This window comes from Piliocolobus tephrosceles, chromosome 2, assembly GCF_002776525.5.
Source record: "Piliocolobus tephrosceles isolate RC106 chromosome 2, ASM277652v3, whole genome shotgun sequence".
Taxonomy (NCBI): domain Eukaryota; kingdom Metazoa; phylum Chordata; class Mammalia; order Primates; family Cercopithecidae; genus Piliocolobus; species Piliocolobus tephrosceles.
Genome location: NC_045435.1, coordinates 67932862 through 67948194, shown reverse-complemented (window position 1 = coordinate 67948194; position 15333 = coordinate 67932862). Strand labels below are relative to the sequence as shown.

Here is a 15333-nt window from a genome sequence, read left to right as displayed (position 1 = left end):
CTCTTTGTGTATAGCTTGGACCAGGTACCAGCCCTTGTTAACAACCACCTGGTCACCAGAGATGTCATTATCTTCATTACCAGTCTTCAGTCTTGTGTCTTCTCTTGGAGCAGGGCATGAAATCAGCACCTCCCAAACTCCATGAACTGAAAATGGGGAAGAGAGGTCACTGGCTTCCCTAGAAGAAAGAAGAAGCAGTCATCAGTAGAAGTAGGACTGTTTGCTGGGCAGGCAGAAAGAACAGGTGTCTGCTACAGAGTAGAAATAACTAATAACATTAATGACTGCTACAGCTAGCAATAGCAATAATACTAAGAACAAACACTTATTTGACAAGTGTTTCTTACTATAATTTCCCCATAAAAACTATTTCTACATTCTTGGCATATCAAGAATTTAGCCAGCCTGCTTTGCAATAGCTACATAACCCAGAACACAAAACTAGCTCTGCGGTATGAAATTTGTTAGCACGAGATTTCCAGAGAGCAGGATTTCCAGTACAACTAACTCCCTGCCCTCCACCCCGAAGCTCACCCTGAATGCACGGGTGCTCATTCATTCATGCAAACTTGTCTCTGTTAGTGCTGACATGCCTGGAGAGGGTCTATTAAGGGAAGCTCATTTCAAGCACAGATGGTCCCAGGTAGCTTAGCCTCTGCCTGGTGGCCAGACTAAGTGAATTCAGATGGTCTTAGACTTCTGATCACATCCATGCAGCCAGAGAGGAAAAGAAAAACTTATTTATCATCTTGATAAACAGTCTCTTTCAATGTCTGCAGATGCTGTATGTAACTCGGTAGAGTCAAATACTATTAAATTGTCATCACTGTCAAAAAGAGGAGTAATAGGTTTTTCTACTTGAGTCATAGTTAATGACATCTACAATGTGTAACACAAATCAAGATTTCTGTTTGCCTTCTTTTCTCCTAAATGTGTGTTTTCTGGTCTCTCTGGCTATGGATATGAGGCACAGCCCTCAAAATATAAATAAATATATACTTTGTTATTACCTCTCAGCTAAACCAATAAAATATCCAGATGATAAGGGCCAGACTCTTGGCTTGGATGAGGTATGTATGCACAGGCAAAAGATAAGCAAAAGTACCTCATTCTAGTTCTGCATGGAAGACATGGATTTGAAAGACTGTATTTCACTGAGTGAAAGCCTTGGAAATGGCTCCACCCAACAGTTATTAGTAAACATATTTGCAGAGGCTACTTAAATACTGTTAAGGGTGGAAGGCATCTCTTTTGCTGTCATGATCTTAAAGAATAATAGTCATGTGTCCCATAACAATGTTTCAGTTAACAACAGACCTATAAGATTATAACACAGTAGAATACCATATTTTTACTGTATGTTTTCTATGTCTAGATAGATTTAGATACACAAATACTTTTTATGTCATAACCACGTACAGTATAATAGCATGCTGTACTGGTTCGTAGCCTAGGAATAATAGGCTATACTATCTAGCCTAGGTTTGTAGTAGGCTATACCATCTAGGTTGTGTAAGGGCCCTCTACGAATTAGCACAAAGATGAAATCAATGACATATTTATTAGAACTTATCCTTGTCATTAAGTGAGGCATGACTGTGTAGTAGACTGTATAGTGGGTTTGTTAAGCTTCAGCAACAACCTCCACATCTCACGGGCTTCAAAAGGCAAAAGTGTATTGCTTGATCATACAACATACCCATTGTGATTCATCAGTGTGTCTGTGTTTGCAGGAGTTACTCAGGGACTAGAACTTCTGTTGCAAGCACTGTCTAAAATAGGGGTTGGCAAACTGGCCTGTAGGCCAAATCTGGTGCATCATCTGATTTTTATGATCCACAAGCTAAAAATTATCTTTACCTTGTAAATGGCTGGAAATTGTGACACATAAAAATTACACAAATTCAAGTTTCAGTTTCCATAAATATTATTGGCATACAGCTACACTAATTTGTTTATATATCATTTGAGGCTGCATTTGTGATATAACAGCAAAGTTTGGTAGTTGCTCTAGAGACCAGATGGCCCACAAAGCTGAAAATGTTTATAATCTGGATGTTTATAGAAAAACTTTGCTGATCCTTGATCTAAAATACCACTGGCTGCCACACCAGCAGAAAGAGAGCCCTGGAAGGCCTTGCACAGACAATTAAAAGCTCAGCTTGGTAGTGATATGTCAAGTCCATTAATACCCAGTTGACTAAAAACAGTCAATGCCTCCTCCTCCCACAAGGGGGTCAGTAACTACCATAAGCCCAGGAGGAGGAGACAGTCATTGGCATCCCTAATGGCTGCCCCAGCTAACACTAATAATAGTAACGGCATCAGAGCAAACACATTGCTCCTGTATTCCCACACTCTTCCAAGTGCTTTCCCTGTGTTTAGTCATTCATCCTCACAACAACCTCATGATGAAAGTATTATACTACTATTTTCCCCATTTTACAGGTGAGGAGACTAAGAATAGAAAGCTTGTATGATTTTCCTGAGATAAATCCAGCTAATAAAGGGTGGAAGCAGTTAAAACCCAGTCAATGACCCCAAAATTCGATCTCAAACACTATGCTCTCAACCATCCTACCCCTCACAGACCTGCTGAGATTTAAAAGAATGCCATTCATTGATGCTGTAAAGACAACTTCTTCACAAAATCCTCAATTACGGAATATGTTAGACATAAACAACACTCTAATTTTAGTATTTGCATAACAGATTTCCAAAACATTTAACAGTTTATTTAGGAGGTGGTTAGTAAGTGGCCCATAGATGAAAGTAAAATCTAACATTTATGGATTTGTGTGCAGTTCTCCTATAGGACCGAAAAAAAAAAAGAAAGGGCTGGGCGTGGTGACTTATGCCTGTAATCCCAGCACTTTGGGAGGCCAAGGTAGGCAGATCATGAGGTCAGGAGTTCGAGACCAGCCTGGTTAACATAGTGAAATCCCGTCTCTGCTAAAAAATACAGAAAACTTAGCCAGGTGTGGTGGCAAGTGCCTGTAATCCCAGCTACTGGGGAGACTGAGGAAGGAGGTCGCTTGAACCCATGAGGCAGAGGTTGCAGTGAGTTGAGATTGTGCTACTGTACTCCAGCCCAGGCAATACTGCGAGACTCTGTTTCAAAAAGAAAAAAAAGAGGGGGATTTGCAGTATGAGATCAGTTTATGGCTCAGCAAGAGGGCCCACTGATGGGCATCTGGCCCTAAACTGGACAGTATTTAACGGCCACTTCTTCCTTGAGTATCTCAAATTTTGTCTTGATCTTCTCATCTTCACTTCAGCCAACTCAAAAATGTTGTTCCATGGCATTTTTTTTCATTTAGCTGGAGAAAAGAAATATCATAAAATAGTTATGGTTTAGAAGTGATGGATTTGGAGTCTTCATATTGCAGTATCTGCTTTATTTTGTTGACTGTACATTTATATCTTCATAAAGGAGTTTGTGTATAATCACCACCCATGTTCCTTTTAACATCCATTATACTTATCTGTGAACAATAATGGAAATATCTCATTCTAAGAGAATAAAAAGAAGTTAATAAGAAGTTAATGGTTATTGTTGGGCTTCTTTCTCAGCATGTATTCCTGATTGTATATCATTAAATATGTTATAAAGAAACAGAGAACAAAAATGAATTAAGAGGTAGGAGTAGATAAAGTGAGACCAGGCGTAGTGGCTCAAACCTGTAATTCCAGCATTTTGGGAGGTTGAGGTGGGAGGATCACTTGAGAACAGAAGGATTGCTTGAAACTAGGAGATCAAGACCAGCATGGTTTATCACCTAGGAGTAATACATAGGGAGTACAAAGGGTGATGCCCATCTCTACAAAAACACAAATCAAAACATTAGCCAAACATAGTGGCATGTGCTTACAGTTCCAGCTACTCAGGAGGCTGAGGTGGGAGGATCAGTTGAGCCTGGGAGGTCAAGGCTGTAGTGAGCTGTGATCATGTCACTGTACTCCAACCTAGGCAATGGAGTGAGACCCTATCTCAAAAAAAAAAAAAAAAAAAGACTAGACAAAGTGAATATGCAATGGAAAGGGCACATTAGGCCACTTGCCATTGCAGGAACAGCTCAGAAATTTGGGGTCTTTGAAACCTGGAATCTAAAAGGCAAATGACTCCATTTTCCAACCTTTCAGAATTCTACCCTTTCATCCTCCTCCAGTGTTGTCTTTGAAATTGGGTTTCAATTTTTATATTAATAACAAGGAGAATGGCAGCCCTTATTTATAGTATACCTACTATGTGCTGCTTGATTTCTTAATTACTTTTCATATACAATCTCTAATGCTCACAGTATCCATTAAATTTAGGCATTTTGCTTAGAGGGACAAGGGCTTAGAGGTTACAACTTGCTCCAAATCATCCGGCTAGTAACCAAAGTGATGTTAATTATTCAAAATTATATTAGATATTAGTATATTCAGTCTTTTGTGTCAGTGTGTTACATAATTTTAGAAAAATTAGTATAGCCAGAGGAGTTATTCATATAAAATAGCATGGCCTATGTCTGTTCTAGAAATTGTTTCCATGTCGTTCTCAGCCATAAAGGATAACAATGGTGAAGGAAAGCCTGATCAACTATTGCCTAGCTGGGTCAATGGTCTCAGTTTAAGAATAGGGTTGAGGGAGATCCAAAGGGGATTTAAGTCAAGAATATTGCACACTAAAACGAACGTAGATATAGCTGTTTTTCTAAGCCCTATTTCATTTCAATTCTTGTCCTAGTCATAGTAGAATACAACTTATTCATTTTAGATGTTGGCTCAGGGAAGCTGTGATTCAGTTTCCAGAGACTTATATTGACATCCAGGGTGAATGCCCCACTTTGAGGTAGAAACTCCCCCTTCAGTTGTTTCATTTCTGAGATTGCATTAATTTGGAATGATTGAAGGAAAGTCTACATCAAGCAACCAAATTTGAGGACAGAGAATAGAAAAATGAAGATATATCCTCAGCCTTATTTTAACAAAAATTTGAAGGCAGATCTGAGAGTAGCCCAAAGGCAGTCTGATGTCCACTCCATTACATGGGTTCCCTTTCCTCATGCTCTCTGATGCATCCTTGTTGGGAAAGAGTAAAAGTTCCACAATATGTAAAGAGCAGTAGGGAATCAAGTGTGTTCTTGTAACCTCATTGGTGCACCTTTGGGTAAAATGTATTTCCATGGGGGTAGACAGGTTATTTCTAAAAATTATTTCTGCAGTAGATTTTCAACATATCCAATATATAAGTCATTTTCTTCTTTTAAAAAACTGAAGAAATCTAGTGGATGGGTGTTGAGTTGATTGTGGTATTACCTTACTTTTAGCCATTTTTTTTTCAGGGAGATAATGATGCCTAAATGTAGTTCCTCCGTGATTAGCCTGAAATGAGAGTAAAAAGATAAGAGTGAGGAGTAGTCCATATTGGTGGAAAAAGGGAAAAAATAAGAGTTATATTTTTCCCACCAACAATGATGACCTGGTCAAAGATGATAACTTCAATAGTATTAGTAATATCAGAGTAAATTTTCATGCCTACTCTGAACCAGGTATTATTATAATCACTTTGCCTGTGTTTATTTAATTCTTATACCTGTTAAGTATAAGAATTATTACAACTATTGTAATCTGGGGCATTCACCCTGGATGTCAATGTTAGTCTCTGGAAACTGAATCACAGCATCAATGCCCTTCAGGTTCCCTGAGCTAACATCTAAAATAAATAAGTTGTATTCTACTGTGATTAGGACAAGAATTGAAATGAAATAAGGCTTAGAAAAATAGCTATAATGTGTCTACTGTTTACTATAGGATGCAGTATTCTTGACCTAAATCCCCTTTGGATCTCCCTCAACCCTATTTTTAAACCAAGACCATTGACTCAGCTAGGCAATAGTGTAGTTCTTAAAACAACCCTGTAAAGTTGATGCTGTCATCCACATTCCACAGATGAGAACCTCGAAATATGGAATGAAAAATAATAGGAAGCAGCAGACCCAGGACTTGTCTCTGCAGCCTGGCTCTGGAATCTGTGATCCCATCCATTCTGCTACCCTGCCTCAAACATTGTTGTCCTGCCCAGAATTTCTTCAGTTTTCCTACCTTTTTCCTCTATATACCCGAGGACCCTGGGAGAGAATGGATGGGAATTTGTTTAATCTCAAGCATAAACAAATCAAGCATCTATTTTGTCCTCCTCAACCAAAACATGCTTAAAGATCCATTAGTGTCTCTCTTGTCAATGATTTACAGACAAAGACACTCAGAGCTTCCTTCCAGTCCATTGTGTCAATAAGGCATTTTAAACACAGTCTTAAATATGCATTTCTGTCACCCACTACAATGAATTCCAAAAAAGCCATTTATAAAACCTTGATCAAGAAGTCCTGTAAAAGTGACTCTGAAAAAAATTTGTGATTTTTCTTACATATTACAGCTTTTAAAGAAACCATTTGTAATAAAGTGGAAATGCAAGGATTCTAATAATCATGTCAGTCTTAACAGTCTTTAAATATGATTTATTCATTTTCTCCAAAAGTTGCCTTTGGCTATAAGCATATATCCTGGCCTATTAATGAGAACTAAAGTTTCCTCACAGTTACTTTTAATTGCTATTTCATTTTAAAGCTATTTCACTTAGAGTGAAAAGCTTTTCCTTTGTATGTTTTGGCACCATCCCAAACCAAAATCCCAGGTTGATTTCTCTAGAAGGTATATTGGAAGTTCTCATCTTTGCAAAAGCTACACTTATTCAAATTCATCTTTGTGAAAATATTCACATAATGGATGTTCAGAAAAAGTTCCCAAAAGAGGATTAATTTATATATTCTGTCTTTCTTCTTCTACCTTTTCCTTTCTATTTTCCTTTTCTTTCCCTTTACATTCCATCTATTCTTCCCTCCCTCTCTTTCTTTCCTTCCTTCCTTTCATCATTCAGTCATTTAATAATTTAGTAAATGTGTGACTGCCCACTGTTATTCCAGGCACAAGAGATAAAGAATTAAACAAGATGTGGTCCTCCTGCCAGCATAGAGTGCCCAGCCAAACAGGCTAGACAACAAGCCCGTAATTCCAGTTAGGAGTCATGCTGAAAAAGAAAAGTTCAGCTTGCTACGAGAACATATAATGGGGGTCAAAAGTGAGTCTCTGAGGAAAAGGTTCATTCAACAACTCTATACAGACCAAACAGGTGCCAGATTTCAAGCTTAGTACTGGGATAATGGTAAAACAGAAAAAAAAAATGTTCTTCCTCTTTATAGGAAAAGCAATACATTATTTTTAAAAAATCAAAATCATGCACACTGTAAATACTATTGTACAAGAATTATGTAGGAGATGTACGATCATACACAGGAGAATGTAACTCAGAGTATGGTTCAGGAAGACCACCATAGCAATACCCACACACATGCACATGTACAAGGCTTAGTTTACATTCCCTCTCTTTTTATTTTTAAAGCAATTCTCTATATTCCAATTTACACTACCCACTTAGCATCGTTTCTTCTTTCCCAGAAAACCTGCTGTTGTGATAATTTTAAATTGTTTGGCTATGCTTTGTCTTGGACATGAAATCACTGATAGATATGGTTTGGCACTATGTCCCCACCCAAATCACATCTCGAATTGTAATCCCACATGTCGAGAGAGGGAGCTGGCTGGAGGTGACTGGATCATGAGGGTGGTTTCCCCCATGCTGTTCTCATGATGGTGGGGGAGTTCTCATAACATCTAATGATTTTAAAAGTGGCCATTTCCCCAGCATTCTCTCTCCTGCCACATTTTTAGAAGGTATTTGCTTTCCCTTCACACTCTACCATGATTATAAGTTTCCTGAGGCCTCCCAAGTCATGCGGAACTGTGAGTCAGTTAAACTTCTTTTGTTGGTAAATTACCCAGTCTCAGGTAGTATCTTTACAGCAGTGTGAAAACAGACTAATACAATCACCAACAGCAAAAGATACTACTGAATGTCCAATTCCCTGGCAGATGAAAAAGATCAGACATTTGCAAATTCCCATAGGTGTCCATTCTAAAAAGTTGACCCAGTTTGTAGCCCAGAGTGATCCAGTTGGTTGGTATGAGCTATTTCTATTAAATATCCAATCTGGGGGCAAACCCTGGCTTATGATGCCAGTTGTCAAGCTTTTACTCATCTGCCTGCCAGTCATTCCTAACCTCTTCTTCCCTTTCCATCATGACACGTAATTGTCACCAGTGGGGACTCCTTGTAAAAGAAACATTATCTTTAGCAATTTATCTTCCTTGTTTCCTCACTTGTACAGGTCAAGACAGTGATGCATTGAGCTGGGAAGGAGGGATCATTGCTAGGAGCATATTGGACTCGGTATTTTTTTAACTTCTCCAGCTCAGAGTTGCTGCTGCCAGAAATAATCTTGAAATGCTATCTTTTTCTCTTTTTTGGATATTAGAAACTTTCTTTTCCTGTTAAAAATAGGTTTGATAATGTATTCAGGGCTCTGATAAACCCAAGAGAAAAGAGCAGATGGGAAAATAGAGAGATGCCCCATGGAGCTTTTTTTTTTGCAGGGGACCTTCACGTTAATACCTGGGTCAACATGAGCAAAAGGAATGAGAAGAAAGACCACTGTTTTGAAGATTTGTGGCAGAAAGAGAACTGGAAAGCAGAGTACATTTAACAAATCCAACTTTTTCAGATCAGTGTGCATTAGCCAGATAATTATAGCATTTACCTCCTAATTAGAAAGAACAATGGGATCCCTTATAATGCTAGATTTAGGGGTTTGGAATAATTTTATAGATATTTTAGATGTGTGTTTTCTGCAGATTAACTGATAACAGAAACAATAATCTGGAAAATCTGAGTAGTACAATTAACCTCCATACTAACCTGTTCTTTATTCTACATCCTCTGCCATTAGATGATAGGTTACTTCATCTGTCTTATTTTTTAGATCTACAGATCCTGGGTGAAATCCAAAAAAGAGGCTATTTTCCACAAGCAAAAAAAAAAAAAAAAAAAAAAAAAAAGGAAGCTGCATTTTCTAAGGAAGCACTTAGATGACTTAGCTTTGAGAAACCATAGATCATCTTGAAATCATTTGACTTGGATTGAGATGAAATTTAGAAATGGATAGGCATTGACACCAAGGAAAAGTCTGAAAGACATTTCAATGACAAATATTATCAGTTTGAAATCACCTTGGCAGTTAAGTTTGAAAGGATAGTTCACAAGGTAAACCTTAAAATGCAGATACATTGTATTAAAATGGACATTTTCTAATTTCCAGAAAGGGCATGACAAACTTAACTCTTCCCTTTCATTGGGATCAACTCTGGGGAACATTTTGGTTTCCTTTCTCCTTTTCCAAGAAGCCAGCTGATGGGGGCAATAGATAAGTAGAACCTTTTTGTCCGAGGGAGTCTTGAAAAATTTTATCTCTGTGGTTGTAACAGGAATTTTATGTCCTTTTATATCCTTATAGAATTTGATCACCTTCTCACTGTATCATGGGTGGACCCAAGTAAAGGTGGGCTCTTGATATAGCCAAGAAGTGAAAAACACATAGGAATGGGGGAAGGTGTGTATTTTACAAGCTTACTATACTCTGTATATATAGTCTGCTATACCAAAGGCATACACCCTTCTCGGTTAGGTTCCATATTATTTGATCATTCAGAAATCCATGACAGATTTGTTACTCATTTTTTATTTTGTTCATTCATCTACCCATCTGAATGTAATGTGGTATCTTTGATGGGACCCTGAAACAGGAAAGTACATTATGTAAAAGCTAAAAGAATCTGTGAATAAAGCCTAGCCTTTAGTTAATAATGTATCAATCAAATATTTGTCATTTAATACTTCCTTTAGATAGCTGATAATCACCTAAGTATGACTGATTTCACTTTTTCATTAGCAGAAGAATCTCTGTGAAGAATAGATTATTATATTGAACTTTAAAAATAGCTTATCTCCTTTCTTAGAGTGGAGGTAACTGAGCCCCCTTGCATAATCCACACAGCCCCACAAAATGCATCTTCAGAGCAAAGTTATGTAAGTGTGAATTTTCCTGTCAAAGAGCGAATATTTTTACTTTTTTAATACAAGTCCAGGCTTCTATGGGCAGGATAGATTGAAAGATTAAATTGCTCCGTTTTACTGTGGCTAGATCTGTCACAACATAAACTTTGGGAATGAGATTTAGGTACCATGGCCCAATCAGATCTTCCAACTGTTGGGGTCCTGTGGGGTTTCACTGTATCCACCAAGACCTAGTTCTGGACTCTGTGCCAGTGTACCTGAGCAGCATGTGTAATTGAGGCCATAGTTCAACTTGTCAAAACCGACGAGCCTGTTATTTAGAGCAACACCTTCCTGGCCTCCTGTGTGCAAATCCACCATCTGTGCGTCTAAGGAAGACGTGCCCTGGGGTCATTGACTTTATATACAAGTTTTTAATGAAAATGGAGCATTCGTCATTTCCCAGTTACCAAGCTTTTCTCCCTTTTTCAAGGAAATGACATCATGTATGTGAGGGTGGGACAGCGGAAAGAGCACTGTATATGGGGTGAGGGTGTGGGTTCTGATCTCAATGCTATTGGCTCCTTGCTAGGTAAAACATGAGCAAGTTTCTTTTTTTTCTTGCATTTTAAATTTGTATGGATATTCTTTATTATTATTATTATTATTATTATTATTATTATTATTATTATACTTTAAGTTCTAGGGTACATGTGCACAACATGTAAGTTTGCTACGTATGTATACATGTGCCATATTGGTGTGCTGCACCCATTAACTCATCATTTACATTAGGTATATCTCCTAATGCTATCTCTCCCCCTTCCCCCCACCCCATGACAGGCCCTGGTGTGTGATGTTCCCCATCCTGTGTCCAGGTCTTCTCATTGTTCAATTCTCACCTATGAGTGAGAACATGCAGTGTTTGGTTTTCCGTTCTTGTGATACTTTGCTCAGAATGATGGTTTCCAGCTGCATCCATGTCCCTACAAAGGACATAAACTCATACTTTTTTATGGCTGCATAGTATTCCATGGTACATGTGCCACATTTTCTTAATCCAGTCTATTATTGATGGAAATTTTTGGTTCCAAGTCTGTGCTATTGTGAATAGTGCTGCAATAAACATACATGCGCATGTATCTTTATAGCAGCATGATTTGTAATCCTTTGGTTATATGCCGAGTAATGGGATGGCTGGGTCAAATGGTATTTCTAGTTCTAGATCCTTGAGGAATTGCCACACTGTCTTCCACAATGGCTGAACTAGTTTACAGTCCCACCAACAGTATAAAAGTGTTTCTATTTCTCCACATCCTCTCCAGCATCTGTTGTTTCCTGACTTTTTAATGAGCACCATTCTAACTGATATGAGATGGTATCTCATTGTGGTTTTGATTTGCATTTCTCTGATGGCCAGTGATGATGAGCATTTTTTCATGTGTCTGTTGCCTGCATAAATGTCTTCTTTTGAGAAGTGTCTGTTCATATCCTTTGCCCACTTTTTGATGGGGTTGATTTTTTCTTGTAAATTTGTTTAAGTTCTTTGTAGATTCTGGATATTAGCCCTTTGTCAGATGGGTAGATTGTAAAAATTTTCTCCCATTCTGTAGGCTGAAACATGGGCAAGTTTCTAAGTCACTCTTGGTCACAGTTGCTTCTCCTGTAAAATAAAGATTTGTGATGTGTTTATTATGGTATTGGGCACATAGGAAAAACTCAATAAATGATTAATTTCTTTAATACTATTATTACCATTGGTTGCATGGCTATATCGCTTGCTCTAAGTCTGCATCATCTCTAGAAAATGGAAATAATAATAGTTCTACCTCCATCTTTGAACTGCTTTGAAAATTAAATAAAATATGTATTAAAAGCACATTTTAAACCTTGATAATAATATTCCACACATTGTTGAATACATAAAACAATAAGAATCCATGTTCTGGAGGAGTTTGATTTCCAATGGGACACATGGACAATAATGTCATGAGAAAATTATATACTGTGTTTGAAAGTTACAGGTGTTGGGGGCAGCAGAGTGAGGGGACATAAAGCAAGGGAGCTCATGAGTACTGGCTAAGGGGAGTATGATTTATTTTGAGTAGACAGGTGTCAAGTGTGCCTCTTATTAAGTGACATTTGAGCAATGATGGAGTGGGGAGTGGGTGAGCCAGCGATCTGTTGGGAGTGTCATGGGGTATGTGCCTAGGGTGCTCATGCAGTAACTGTCAAAACCAGTGTCCATGGAGGAAAGGGAAGGAGAGAGAGAGTCATAACAAATCGGCCAGGAGTGGTGGCTCATGCCTATAATCCCAGCACTTTGGAAGGCCGATCACCTGATGTCGGGATCACCTGATGTCGGTGGATCACACCTGATGTTGGGAGTTCAAGACCATCCTGACCAAAATGGAGAAACCCTGTCTCTACTAAAAATACAAAAAAATTAGCTGGGCATGGTGGTGCATGTCTGTAACCCCAGTTACTCAGGAGGCTGAGGCAGGAGAATCACTTGCACCTGGGAGGCAGAGGTTGCAGTGCGCCGAGATCGCGCCATTGCACTCCAGCCTGGGCAACAGGAGGGAAACGCCATCTCAAAACAAACAAACAAAATGAGTAAGGGCAGAGTCACAACTGGGGGAGGAGGGGTGGCTCGGATATTTAACCTTGATAACGTTTCTAAGCCAAGTGTCAAACTTTTTCTTGGAAGTTTTTCAACCACAAGGAACAACCACTTGTGAAAAGATGCAAAAAGCATGAGTTTTGGAATCTGGTAGACTGGGGTCACACTTATGTGATTCTGGGCAAGTTATTCAACCCCTCTGAGTCTCAGCTTCTCGTGTGTAAAGTGGGGACAATACCTTGTAATGTTGCTGGAATGTGTATAATTAATACAGCGTCCAGCATCCAAATCAGAGCTCCAGAAATGGCAGCAAGCTCCAAGAGTAGCAGAGAAGAATTGCTTTTTCTCATTGACAGCAGTGCCATGAGGTATAGGCTTTGGACCTTCAGTGCCCATCTTGTTGTCGGTATTATTTAACTCAGTGCAGTAACTCAGGCAATCTGGCATGTCTGTCATTGTGTCTGTTGACTTGACTGTAAATCATAGGAGATTCAAAATACATCCTGAGAGCTTTCATGTGCCTTGTGCCATTTTCAATCATAAATATTGCTCCACTCTTGTATTAGAGCCAAGAGGTGATGTTAAAATTAGTGGCATTTTCGTGAAGTGTTGAACTAGCTATTACTGACTTGACTGAGGGTATTTGTAGCTGACAATTATAAGCTAAAGTGACATGATTGCAGGTGTCTGAGTTAAAGCATGTAATATATGATTAGCCCTATTCCATTAACTCGAATCCCAGTGTTGTGCATGTGGAGATAGTAAGGCACTCTTCCATGAGCAAGTTGCAGACTTCTTTCTTCTACTCAGTGTTTTGCAAGAGCCATTTATTTCTTCTCCTTTGCTACCTTGTACTTCTCCAGCTCCTCCTGTACACAGCTTACCAAGGTGGTTGCCCTAGAGAAATACCTGTACCACACCAGTCCTTTGTTCCAAAAATTCCCATTCATTGCTATGAGGAAACAAGCGATGACCTTGACCCCAATCAAGCTTACAGTTTGGCTAGGGCACAGACATGAACAACTACACACAGGAAATGTGTAGGGTGCTAATAGAATGAACAATGGTGGAAGTGAGGAACATTCTCTAAGGAACTGACCTTTGAGTTGAGCTCTAAGGAGAGTTAACTGGCAAAATCATTTGTGTTGGAGTGAGGAGGTTGGAGGTATGGGAGGTAGGAGTGAGTATTCCGGGAGAAACCATATTTTCAATCCCTCTAAGACAGAAAGTGTGTTATTTATATCTTTGTTGGCACCAAAGATAAAAATTTATATCTTTGTTGGCACCAAAGATATAAATTTATACCTTTGTTGGCACCTACAAAGATATAAATAATATCCAGTCACTCTGGTATTCTTATTATAGGAAGCATATACAGACTCTTTACCATGTGTCAGCTCAGCGCTAACCCCTTTACATGTGTTCTCTCTGTTTTTACTCACACAACCCTGTGATACAGGTGTTACTATTATTCCCATTTTACAGGTGAGGAAACTAAGGCATTCAGTAAGTGACAGAGCTGAGATTCAAACTAAAAGAGGCTGATGTGAAAGCCTGAACTCTTCCCTCCCATGGAGAGAAACATAATTAGTCTACTCAAAATCAGAGACTCGTGTTTCTTTCATGTTAGGCCAGGGTTTCTCGACTTCTTCACAGTATTGATCTTTTAGGCCAGATCATTGTTTCTATGGGAGGCCATCCTGGGCATTGTGGGATGTTTAACATAGCCCTGCTTCCTTCCTGAAAGATACAAGTAGCAGTGTGCTCCAACCAGTGATGACAATCAGAAATATCTCCAAACTGGCCAGCTATTATTAGTGGGGAGGGAGCAACATCACACCTCGCCACCACTGCACTGAGGATCACTGCATTACACAGTTCTCAAAGGACAGGATGAAAGGATGAAACTGTCTCTTAAGTCTTCTCTCTTTCCTTTCTCCCTCCTTTTCTTTTTTACAATGTTTTCTAAGTGTCCCTATGTATCCTCTGTGTACAGGGGATGTATTCTCATCCATACAGTTTATCACACAGTAATTTGTATATAGAAGTTGCTTAACAAATGCTTGGTGAATTTTTGCCGACTGTATCCTAAATGCCAAGAATCCTAAGTGGTCCGGGTCTATTCTGAACTCCAAACTTGATGTTGAGAAAGTTGACTCCTGCTTTCTGGTCACTTGGTGTATCTTTTGTGTGTCTCTAGAGATCTGGCTTAGCTGATTTCCTGTAGACCGGAAAGACCCACTTGGATGCTTATCAGCCTTTACACGGAGTCGACAGTTCACCTGCTAAGAACCTAGTGGAGGGTGACACACATTAGTTTGCCAATAAATTCTGATGAATGCATGGATGAGCTGTTACAATTAAGTCAAGCTATATGACCAGGCCTGCAGTTTGAGACATTGTTTAAAGCACCTACCCATTTTCTCCAGCAATTCTTTCTTTCATTTATGGATGAAGTCTAGATTTGGGAAATATCTCCCGAATAGATTTTCTATTTAGCCCCCTTGAAGTAGTCAGGCAATGGAAGGGAGAGCTGATTTCTGGGCAGTTTTTCTGGCACTGTAGCTTCTGTATCACTGGAGTGTCAGTTGTTGTCAATAGAGAGAGCTCAGAGAATCTTAAATCTGATGATAACACAAAAGATGACTCCCAAAATATGCATTTAAATCAGGCAGCATCTTTATTGAGTGTATTAGTTCCAGGCATTCATTGTTTT

At 38.9% G+C, this 15333-nt stretch overlaps 1 protein-coding gene across 1 annotated transcript in view; it reads left to right on the top strand.

Moving 5' to 3' along the window:
* The window catches only part of TAFA1 (TAFA chemokine like family member 1), a 566758-nt gene that overhangs the window by 417495 nt on the left and 133930 nt on the right, over positions 1-15333 (top strand). The window lies entirely within an intron of this gene.